This window comes from Triticum dicoccoides, chromosome 7B (assembly GCF_002162155.2).
Source record: "Triticum dicoccoides isolate Atlit2015 ecotype Zavitan chromosome 7B, WEW_v2.0, whole genome shotgun sequence".
Classification (NCBI taxonomy): Eukaryota; Viridiplantae; Streptophyta; class Magnoliopsida; order Poales; family Poaceae; genus Triticum; species Triticum dicoccoides.
Window position 1 is genome coordinate 556,516,223 of NC_041393.1, and position 11,147 is coordinate 556,527,369.

Below are 11,147 nucleotides of genomic sequence, written 5' to 3' on the forward strand. Positions count from 1 at the left end.
ATAGTGGGGTACCTCTCCGGCGAGCCCCCGTCCCCGCTGCGGGTGGTTCTTCCTTAACTCCGGCGAGCCCCCCCCCCTTCAACCCCTGAAAATCGACTGACCCAAAAGTCGATTCAGTCGACTGAAGTGTGGCTTAATCGGAGCAGAGCAGCAGCACGAGCGAGGGGGAGAGCAGCAACAGCAGCTGGGCGAGCGAGCGATCGAGCGAGAGCTGGAGCAGCAGCAGCAGATCCGGCTGGTATGGACGTCGCCGCCGAAGGGGCCTCGCACTGGGGGAGAGCCACCGTGGACATGTCGCCCGCGGTGCCGGCTTCAAGGTAGCCGCTCCATGGGGTTGCGGGATGGAGCACCGTCAGCGTCGGGAGGTCGAGTTAAGGAGAAGGTGCGATGTGATGAGTGTACAACCTCTTTGGTGGCGCCGAGTAGGCCTCGGCTTTATCCTAGGAGTCGGTGAGGATGTTGTGGTTCCGATGGAGCAGGTTAAGGCGGCGCTGTGGGGATGGAGCAGCCGCAATAGACGAGGCGATCGTTGGAGCAGCTCCTTGGAGGTGGAGGACGGGGCGGCTGAACCGGCGGGACGGTGAGATGGACGACGGATCCTCATCCAGGGAGGTGGACGAGGGACGTCGAGCTGTTGTGGTGGACGTCTTCGTCGGGGAAGATGCTCCGGCTGGGCAGCGGTGACGTGGCGGACGGAGGAGGGTGGGGTTTTGCGGCTGGAGCGGAGAGGTTATGGTGGCCTGGGATTTCGAATGGCGAAAAGGGGGCGATGGGAGGGGGTGAAGCATGACTTAGGGATGCGCTTGTCCAAAATGTAGGTTGTGTTACAAAAGTACCCCCCACCGATTTGAACTAGCGACCCTTTCGGCTCAGGGCTAGAAGGGGGATTTCGCGTGTCGGGATTTGGCAGCTGGAGGGAGTTTTCGCGCGTGTTGTAATTTCGGGATAGCAAGGCGCGGGTTGTGAAGGCGCCAATTTTGGGAGCACGATATATGAATTTTCGGGATATAACAAGACGCGGGTTGAATTTTAGGGACAAGCCTAACGTGTAGTAATATTGTACTTGTACGTACCAAATGAATTCGCACTTCCCTCAACCAAAAAGAAAACAAAAAAATAAAACTATTCACACCACACAAAGAGAGTCTTGCCTCGTTTTACTATACAAATGCTATTCAAAGCTACTCCCTCCTTCCATCTATATAGGGCCTAATGCGTTTTCCGTGCTAACTTTGACCAAATATTAGAGCATTTAGATATGACATGCAACTTACACAAAGCACACCGTTAACTTCGTCTGTGAAAGGTTCTTTCAATGATATAATTTTCACATTGTGCATGTCATGTACTATTAATCTTGTCAATAGTCAAAGGCGGTCTTAAAAATCTCATTACGCCCTATATAGATGGAAGGAGGGAGTATGAATCCATGTTATGTCCGATTAATTTTTTTCGCTTGTTGTATAATGCATGTAACCTACTCATACCAACATTTTAGTGCATTCCAAATGTCTATACTACCGCTGCAATTCGAACTAAATTTGAATTCGTTTCTCTATTTCAATAACAATCTACAATCATGAATTTTGCCAACTTCAACCATCATAGTTTCCTTGCTATCCGCTAGATATAAATCGGATGGCCTATAACGCAGGATTGCAGGCATACCATCATCAACAACTCCGTTTTTTTATAAGAGCAGAGATAAAATATATTAAATGTAGTATAACATATTCATAAACACACTAGGTGTATCACCGTTATATATATTCACACATGCGTCGGTTTAAAACACTATGATAAATTCTTCAAATATCCGAATTCGCTTTTTATAATGAAGTATATATGATCTCTATTCGTCTTTTACACCCACACAACCCTCTTATCTTTATAGCTAGCACTAACTTTCTCTTGTGCATGCACATGCCCACATCCCTCTCACCCTCCCTCAGCATTCTCTAGCTCCATCGCGCAAATTCGTCTTTTCACTTTAGGTCGTTCACCCATGGTGTGTGTGGGCCCCCAGCTCCTTCTTTACGGCACACATCGATCGATATGCCTCTCTAGCTAGGTGTGCCTAGCACAAACACAAGCTTCCCCTCTTCTCTTGTCACCGTCCATGCCTCACTCCCACCACTCTTTTCATCGTTCTTGTACTCGCACACTCCTCCCCGCTCGATATAGTATGCCTCTCGTACCACATCCTACATGCATCCCTCTATATCTATACTTCTCCTCGTGCCTTGTTTGCTTCTAACACACACATGCATGTATACCGATCGATCTCCCAACATATACCTGGATCGACTTTAACTACCCCCCCATCGATTGACGTACCTCACAAGTTATGTCTCTCCTTTCTGTAACAAAGGGCGATTGATCTTCCTATGTAGTTATGTCTGCTTACCACAGCCATATCGTCCCCCCCATCATTCGTGCATGCCTCCTGACCCGTCTCTCACAGGCACGTGCACAGACAACAAGCAGCCATGTCCTCTCTTATTGATATTGTGGGCGTGCCCTCCGTTTGTCTAGCAAGCCTATCCCACCATTTGTTAGAAGCAACTCCACTACCACCCCCTCCAACACTCTAGCTCTGTCTCTCTCCCAACCTTATTCCTCTCCTGCACATATTCATGGATGTCGATCGATCTCCCTTAATACATGAGGTAGGCCTCTCTCCTCCTCCACACATATACCAGCCATTGTACCTCTATAGTTAATTGGGCCTCCCTCTTCCCCCACCACACACCGATAGTTGAGCGCTGCAGGTAGGTATCCATGCCACAGAGACAAACTGCACATGTCCCCTCTCACATTCCAGTAGGCCAGCCACTCTATATCTTTGATGTGGGCACACACAAATTCGATGGCACTCTTTATCGATCGCGCGCGCACACACACACATCATCCCTCTTTTCGATTCTATGGACACCTCAAGCCGATGATACCTCCACTCTCTTCTCGTGGATCGCCCCCTCTATATATATGTTATATCTAGGACTCTATTTCACACACATTGCATATGTTACATTTTTTGATTGAACCCCCCCCCCAAAAAACACTCTCAAGAACCCACACACTATATCTCTCTAGGTTTGTATCTCTCTCACACAACCCCACGTAGGTGGTGTACGTATACAAGAAGAGAATAGGTGCACCGTGCACGTACTCACGCTTTGTGTGCAGCCACACCCGCGCGGGTACACGGTGGAGCTCATTTCTTTACAAAATGGCAGCCCATGTGCTAATTTGAATGCCTGTAGCGGTTGTTTACCTAGGAGGTCTTGTACCACGCCTGCACGAAAGAAAGTTCGACTTGACGCATTGCAGCTTTATTTTTAAATAAAGTTATAGCACTCAATGGCACGTACACAGAATATAAAACGATTTTTATGGAGAAAAAGGTAGTCCGCTCACTATATACAATGGAGCCTTGCGTGCCTGGTTTGTCGCTCTTCAGAGTATCTCACACAAGGCTGCGGTGGCCTCTCTCTCTCGCACCGTTGGTCACTGATCTGGCCGCATCCCGTTCGCCGGGGGAAAGGGAGTGCATGGCCTCTCTCCCTCTCACTGTTGGTCACTGATCCGGCCGCATCCCGTCCGCCGGGGGAAAGGGAGGAAGTGCATGGTTTCTCTGTTTGACGGCGCCGAGGTGGCACGTCTCGATCTGCGGTACGCGCCGTTCTCTCTGACCAAGCTCCGTCACGGTAGGGCCTACGCCACCTGCTCGCAGATTCCGCCCGCCGCCGCTCACCTAGTTACATCCCGACGACCTCCAAGTATCCCCTCTGTCATTGCTTCACTGCCCGTCTTCCCACGTCGCTGCATGTGGATCTTCCATAGTTCTTTGCCCAAAACGTAGCTCATCCAGCGTACTTTCCATATTGCATTCTCGTCTTCACACCATTTTAGACAAACACAACCGTGTTGTTATCTTCCCTTAGGGAAAGGAATATGCTTCTTTTTTTTCGTCGCGTGTGTCATCGACTGTTATTGGCCAGTAATTGTTTCCTTTCTACCTCTTTTTTGCAAACAGGGCTATCCATTTCACCTCGTTGCTATTGCGACCTTTTGGTGAACTGCACAAATCATTTTTTCTTAAGAGTGTTTTGTGCAGTTGTACTACAATGTCACATGGGCAACGCCTCTACATTTCAGTGCGACTACACAAAGGGAGATTGGTTTTGCTCTATCCTCCTCATCCAACTCCGAGCCTAATCTTCTCCAACTAGTTAGTCTTAAGAGAGACTGCAAAGGTGAACGGCTTCTATTTATGTGTTTATTGTTTCATCAGCAGTCCTCTATTATCGTAATCACACTTAATATCTTTGGAAGAGGGACGCTCAGCTCTATTTTGGTGGAACTGCACAAAATGATCGGAATGTTGCATGCTCCAGACAACTACTTTTTTTCCGAACATGCCTTGTTGATTTAGACAGAGCTGGGGGGACGTTGCTGCCAATGAAAGCATGGTTCAATTTTAATTTAACACCTTCTCACAACGGTGTCTTCAGTTGTGATGTAATTATTAGCTCTGATCTGCTAATAATTGACATGCATTAGCAAGGAAGTTAGTTTTTTATTGTTTCCGAAAGAGCATCGATGGCAAGACACGCAAAACAGAAGCTGAAAGCTCACACCATTGTACAATTTCATGTCTCGCTGGAAAATTATTTGTATAGTATGTCAATTATGTAAACAAATGATAGAAGCTTGATAGCATTTCCAGAAGCCTCTTCATCATCTGGGTCCATGTGCCATGCACAAAATTATACTCCTTCATTCCTAAATATTTTACTTTTTACAAATTTCAAACGGGCATATTTTAGAGTGTAGATTCACTCATTTTGCTTCATATGTGTACTCTCCCTCCGTTCCTAAATATTCTATTCGTCTTTCTAGAGATTTCAACAAGTGACTACATATGGAGCAAAATGAGAGAATCTACACTCTAAAATATGTATATACATCCGTATGTGCCAGTCCATTTGAAATCTCTAAAAAGACAAATATTTGAGTAGTCACTCGTTGAAATCTCTAGAAAGACAAATATACTCCGGAGTATATTTAAGAACCGAGGGGGTAGTGCATAACCGCATGGGAGACTCAGCCCGGTCGTTGCGCCGCATTAATAGTGAGTAATGAGCAGTCAAATTGTAAGCCTCACATTTCCCACTGTAAGTTGCTCTGAAGAAGCAACCATCAATACGCTCTTCTTTGAATCCGCTCATACTACTCCATCCGTCACTATTTATATAGCACGCTTCAGAAAAAAGAAAAAAGATCTGTGGGACCAAGGTGACTAGCGATCGGCCTGAAAAATAGCATTGGTAGTTATAGCACGGCGTCTATTACTAGAGGGAATAATGCGTACACACATGCATGCAGTGCTTCCACCCCGGGTACACACATGCATGCACTTACTCCACTCTGTAGTACTGTAGTACAAGGTACATGGAGAGAAAATTGTGGACTTGATTGCGGTTACCGCACCCTAATTAATTGAGCATTAAACCAAACGCGTCTAAAGTCTCTCTGGTGGTGGAAATGCATTGAGAGAAATGCATCATAATGAAGCGCGCCCTGTAAACTGTGACGGAGGGAGGAGTAGTATGAAGGTTCAAAACCAAGTACGCGTATGTCCAGTCGGTCAATGCACCTGCTCTTGGCATATCACTGACATGTGGGACAGGAGTGTGAGCAAACTGATCTCAATTGACAGCAAAGAGCCTACCCGCCGTTCCTTGAGAGAGACGAGGAGCGAGAACACACAGACGGGTTCGCATGGAGGCCAAGATATATTCGAGCATGGTTGGTTGATCGATATCATTCATTACATGTTGGGCTGGCGTTTTCCTCCCTTCTCCGGAATAAACGTGTACTTTATCAGAGATAAAAATAAATAAGAGTATAGATGCTCCACCATGTGGTTCTAGTAGTAGTACTACTCGTACTACTGCGCTTGGCTCTTCGCCTCTTCGTGAAGTCGAACAATGATGGTACTCCGCATGTTGGGTACTACAGTGTATGTCTCTGACAATCTGACACCGAATGGACTGATGCATGTCCACCGAGGGTAGGTTGCATTAGTCAAAAGGCGTAAGCGAGCTTCACCTTGTCCTGCAAGCTTCTCCTCATTCTGCAAGTTGACGGGACACACCAAAAAGTAGTGCTAGTCCATACTCCCTCCTTTCCGGTTAATATGGCTTAATCTTTTTTGCATGGGTAAATGATAGAGCTTTATTCATATATAAGCATTCTTAGGACGATTAGCCAAGACACTGGTCACTAGGAAGCGAGGTACCCCGCAAAAAAAGAAGTAGGAAGCGAGGTGTTTCATCAAGCCAGCTCTCGGCCACATTCAAAGTGCAGCAAGCACTGTTCACATGAAGATGCGCCGCAAGGTTTGCTGACCTGTTTACATGCTGAATAGCAAAAAAAGAGGTAATATTACCGAGCACTACTATTTGTAACAGGATATGAGCCAGAATTAAGCGAGAATTGTGGCGAGTGTTCCATGCAATCAACTTCCAATATCAACTTCCAATCAACTTCCAATCAACTTCCATGTGTTGAAGATTGCTTTATCACATTTTAAATTATAATAAGAGTGCAGACGCTCCTCCATCCGGTTCCTAGTACTAGTATAGTATGTACCTTTATAGACTATATTAGTAGTACTAGTACTAGTAAACTTTGCGCTTGGCTGTTCGCCTATTCGAGAAGTCGAACAATAGTAGCACTAGTAGTATAGTGTATGCTTCTGGCAATCTGACACCGAATTAACTGTTGCACGTCCACCGCTTGAGCGAGGGAGAGCTTGCATTAGTCAAAAGTTTCTCCTTGTCCTGCGAGCCACCGCGCGCAAGTAATGCTAGTCCATAATGCCTCCTCTCCGGTTAATATGGATTAATTTCAAATGAGATAAATACACTGTCTGTCACTATATATTTGTAAAAATACGGTCAGTGGACTTCATAATATGCTCATTGCGCTCAATATAAATATTTTCTGGTGTTTATACGGTCACTAGCTCACCCTGACTGAGTATGTGTGTGCATGCACGTGTAGGTTGAGCACTTAGCGTGACCGTGTGTGTTCCGTCGTGTGCTCGAACATGCATGCATTAGGGCGTCGTGCGCGTTTTTGCATCCATGTGTACGTGTGACTGCTGCATACACATAGGGGGAGTACGTGTAGGGGCCACTAAGGAGCAGTCAAATCACACAGTAAGTTAGTCGGAAGAAGCAACCATCATTTCACTCTTGAATGACACGTACACAATATAAAATGGTTGATATGGAGAGAAAAAGAAAAACACTATATATACACTAGCAGGAGCCTAAGCTACAAGCCTGCTTGCTAAGGTTGCTCTCTTCACAAGCATAGAACGACGGGCCTGATCCCGCAACTGGGGGAAGGGAACAATGTTCTGCGTAGACGCGGTCGACATCGGCGAGGGAGAAAACCCACAGTTGGTGCGTCCCAATCGGGGGTAACCGCGGTATGGGCCAATGCCGCGTCCCAACCGTCCTTCTAGCTACAGCCCGACGTCCTAGGTAGTCCATCTTCCTTTTGGAGCCGGCTTGCTCCACTGCCGTAGCTCCATCTCCATGTCGATCTTTCTCTACTTCTACTAGCTTCTACTTGTGATGAGTTTATGTCTCATGAACTAGTGCCAGTACTATTATTCTAATCACACTTCTTCAATATCTTTGCCATCAGGGATGCTCAGGTCGATTTTAGTGGAACTACACAAAAGCATCATATGATCCGAGGGTGCCAGCCGTCTTTCCTTCGACAGGTTCTACCTGGCCAGGGAATTAAATCATGTTTAGGGTTTAGGGTTTAAGTCGTAGTGACCCCATCAGTGGTTTTTCTTTCGTACACGCTCTCACAACTTTTTTCTTTAGTTGTGAAGTAAATATTGGCTATGATCTGTGAATCATTGAGATGCATCAGCATGCGTGTAAGTTTTCCTTTGTATTTGATGGAATGTTGTAACGGGGCAACCTTGGAATATGAATGAAAATGGAGTGGAAAGTTTCCGTTTTTCCGAAGAAAAAATGGAAACGGAGAGAAACCAACGTTTCGTTTCGTTGGATCACGCCATCGAGCAATACCAACGTTTAGATCACGTCTATCGTGTTCGTGTCTCACCCTCCTCCACGACTCAACCCCACACAGTCGCTCGTCATGCCACTCACCGCAAACTGAGTATACGATAACTTTCCTGCCTGCTTGTCGATGGTAGTGCCGTGGAGTACTACTAGCACTACTGGAAGAGATTGACGAGTTGGGGGAGGACAGCTAGCTGTAGCACGAACTCCCAAGAACTTTTTACATGCATGTTGTAGCCGGCTATTGTGACCTTTGAACGCGGAGCAGCCGCGTGCACCCGGAAGCGGCGCGGGCGATGCTCTCTTGGCCGGCGCGCCGCTTCAATTCCGGCGCCAGTGAGAGGTCGCGTCCGCTCTGGGCGGGCATGAATGCGGCACTGCTCCCACGCCGTCGCTCCGTGGGTGTCAACAATTCTTAGCCCTCCCACCTTGCGCCGGTGGCCACTCCGGCCCCGGCGGCCACAAGCCCTACCAGTGGCCGCTCCGGCACTGGTAGCCACCCTCCCCTTAGTGATGGCTCCTTTTGCCCTTAACTTTGATCGTGGCAAGAAGTTTCAAGCGGATATGAAGGCCAAGTTTGGGCACCCGGTGGTCTTCTCCCCGGGGTTTCATCAAAAGGAATTCACCATGGTGGTCTCTTATAGACGTGCCTCATTCCGGCTCAATTTTCACACGGTTAGTGTTTCTCTTCTTGCCATGTTTGGAGGCTATGCCCAAGGTTTTCGAGTTCGTTTCTTGAAGGATAGGTCGTTCAAGTTCTCTGTTGCTTCAAAAGCAGTGGGTTTTGAAATTTACAATGCTGGTAACATTCTTGAGAAGGATTTTGAAGTGAGTTTCAATCTTTGTAATTTTGGGGGTCCGAATTGGCAATGCGGGGAAGCTCTATACTATGCAGAACTTGATAAGGAATGGACCCTAGTGGGTAGGGCTGGCAAGGCCATTGTTCCTCACTCCGGTGATCACCGGAGTTACTCTGCGGTGGTCCGGGATGGTAGATTGGTTTTCGATAGATTATCGGGACCCATTCAAGAGGGCTCTAATCAAGGTCTTAATGGCAATTCAGTGCATGACAACTCGGATCATGACTGGCCCCAAATAGAGCGCCAGGTCACGCAACTATCGCAACGGTCTTTTACACATAACTACGTGGTTTGCCATGCATGCGGGGCCAACGGTCACATGGCCCGCTTCTGCACCACTCCTAACCTTCCTGGGCTTTGGCCGTTTGTCAAATTTGATTCTTTCCCAAGACCACCCGCAGAAGCTTGGCTGAAGGTGCAGTGGAATCATGGTTTCGTTGTATTGGGCCGGCGCAGCAGACTCGGCAGGTGCCTTCTTTTAAGGAGTTAGTCACGGATTTTTTCCCAAACTTCCAGCTGAGACCGTCGCTTGCCTCCTCGCATTCCACTTCACTTTCCTTCTCTACCACCAACTCTGCTTCTGCCTCGACAAGCTAGCCACCGCTGCCATTGCTGTCCAACGAAGCTTGGGTCTCCACATCACCGGAGCCGCAGCAGATGGCCAACATTCCCATTGAACCTCAACCATTCGTCCCTCATGGCTTTCAGATTCAGGTGATTGAAGGCCGCAATGGGGTTTCTCGTGCGATTGTCCCTCATCGCCCGAGACGGCACGAAGACTAGGCGATTGCCACTATCCATCCGCATCCGGATGAGGTATTCTTCCCTAATGTGCGTGCGGTCCTTGAGGAGTTCCTTGCGATAGATGAGCAAGTAGGTTTCAGAGAAATACAGCCCTGTCCGTTTGGCGAGGCATACGTCAGGTTCACGCATGTCCGAGACAGGGATAGGCTCATCCACCAGAGTCCGCATGCCTTTGGTGATGTCTTTATTTCTTTTACTAAACACAATCAAGGTAGAAACTGGCGTAGGATTCATTTCAACAGAACCTGTTGGCTACTATTTGTGGGGGTTCCTTTTGATTTCTGCAATACTGAAGATATTGCCTCTGCGATCTCAAAGTGGGGCAAGATCATTAGTTGGGAGAAAGAAGATGCATTGAAGGGTAAGATTTTGGTCAAGGCTAGAGTGACTGAACTTGGTGATATCCCAAAGAGTATAAGATGGTCTGAAGGAGAATTGTTTGAGGAGGACTCCTAGACCTGCTCTGTTGAAGTGCTTCTTCAGGAAAAGATGGGGGGTGGGCCTGCAGATGAGGACCCTTTTCCACCTGAGGGGGTGGACCCGCACCCTGTGCCACAAAATGCAAATGATTTTCCAGGCTTTCAACCTCTGCCTAATCAAAACAATAATGCTCCTAATGAAGAATGTGATGATTGGGAAGAACAGGCAGAGCAAGAAGAACACTGGGCTTTTCAACAGCCAGCTCCTATCGATCCACTGCAGCCTCAAGTTGAAATTCCTGTCTTGGCAGAAGAAGGGGCCCCAAACAACAGCATTACTACTACAGTTTCTCTGTCTGATGGTTTGCTTTCTTTGACCCACTCTGCTAGTGAGGAGGTCAATCAAGGTGCTCTGGACCCTCACATTGGTCAAGGGCTCCTGAACATTGCTTTAGCTTATGATGCAGTTGAAGAAGAGGAGAATTTTCAGGTTGTGCAGCCCAATGATGAAGCTCCACTGAATGAGAGTATGGTACCTGCTGATCAGACTCCGCATGTGACCATGGATCCTTCTGAACAACAAAACCTGCAGTCTGTAGATGCTATTTTTATGCAGACAGTTCCATCTCCTGCCATGAATTCAGATGCCAGAGATTTTGTGGATCCTGGCTCCTCTTTACCCATGGTCCATCAAGACAATCAGCCTGAGAATTTGCAGGCTACTGATATTTGTATTGTGCCTCTGGATGTTACTGCTAATGCTACTATGGGTGATTCCATTTCTTCACTCCAAGTCAATAACCCAGACAAGGACAAGGGCAAGACTGATGTTCCAATCCCCCACATTGGATCCTCACACACTGCAAACCCTAAAGGTAATTATGGGTCATTCTCTCTGCCAGGTTCTCCTTCCATGCTTGCATTACATTCTTTGGCCCAAG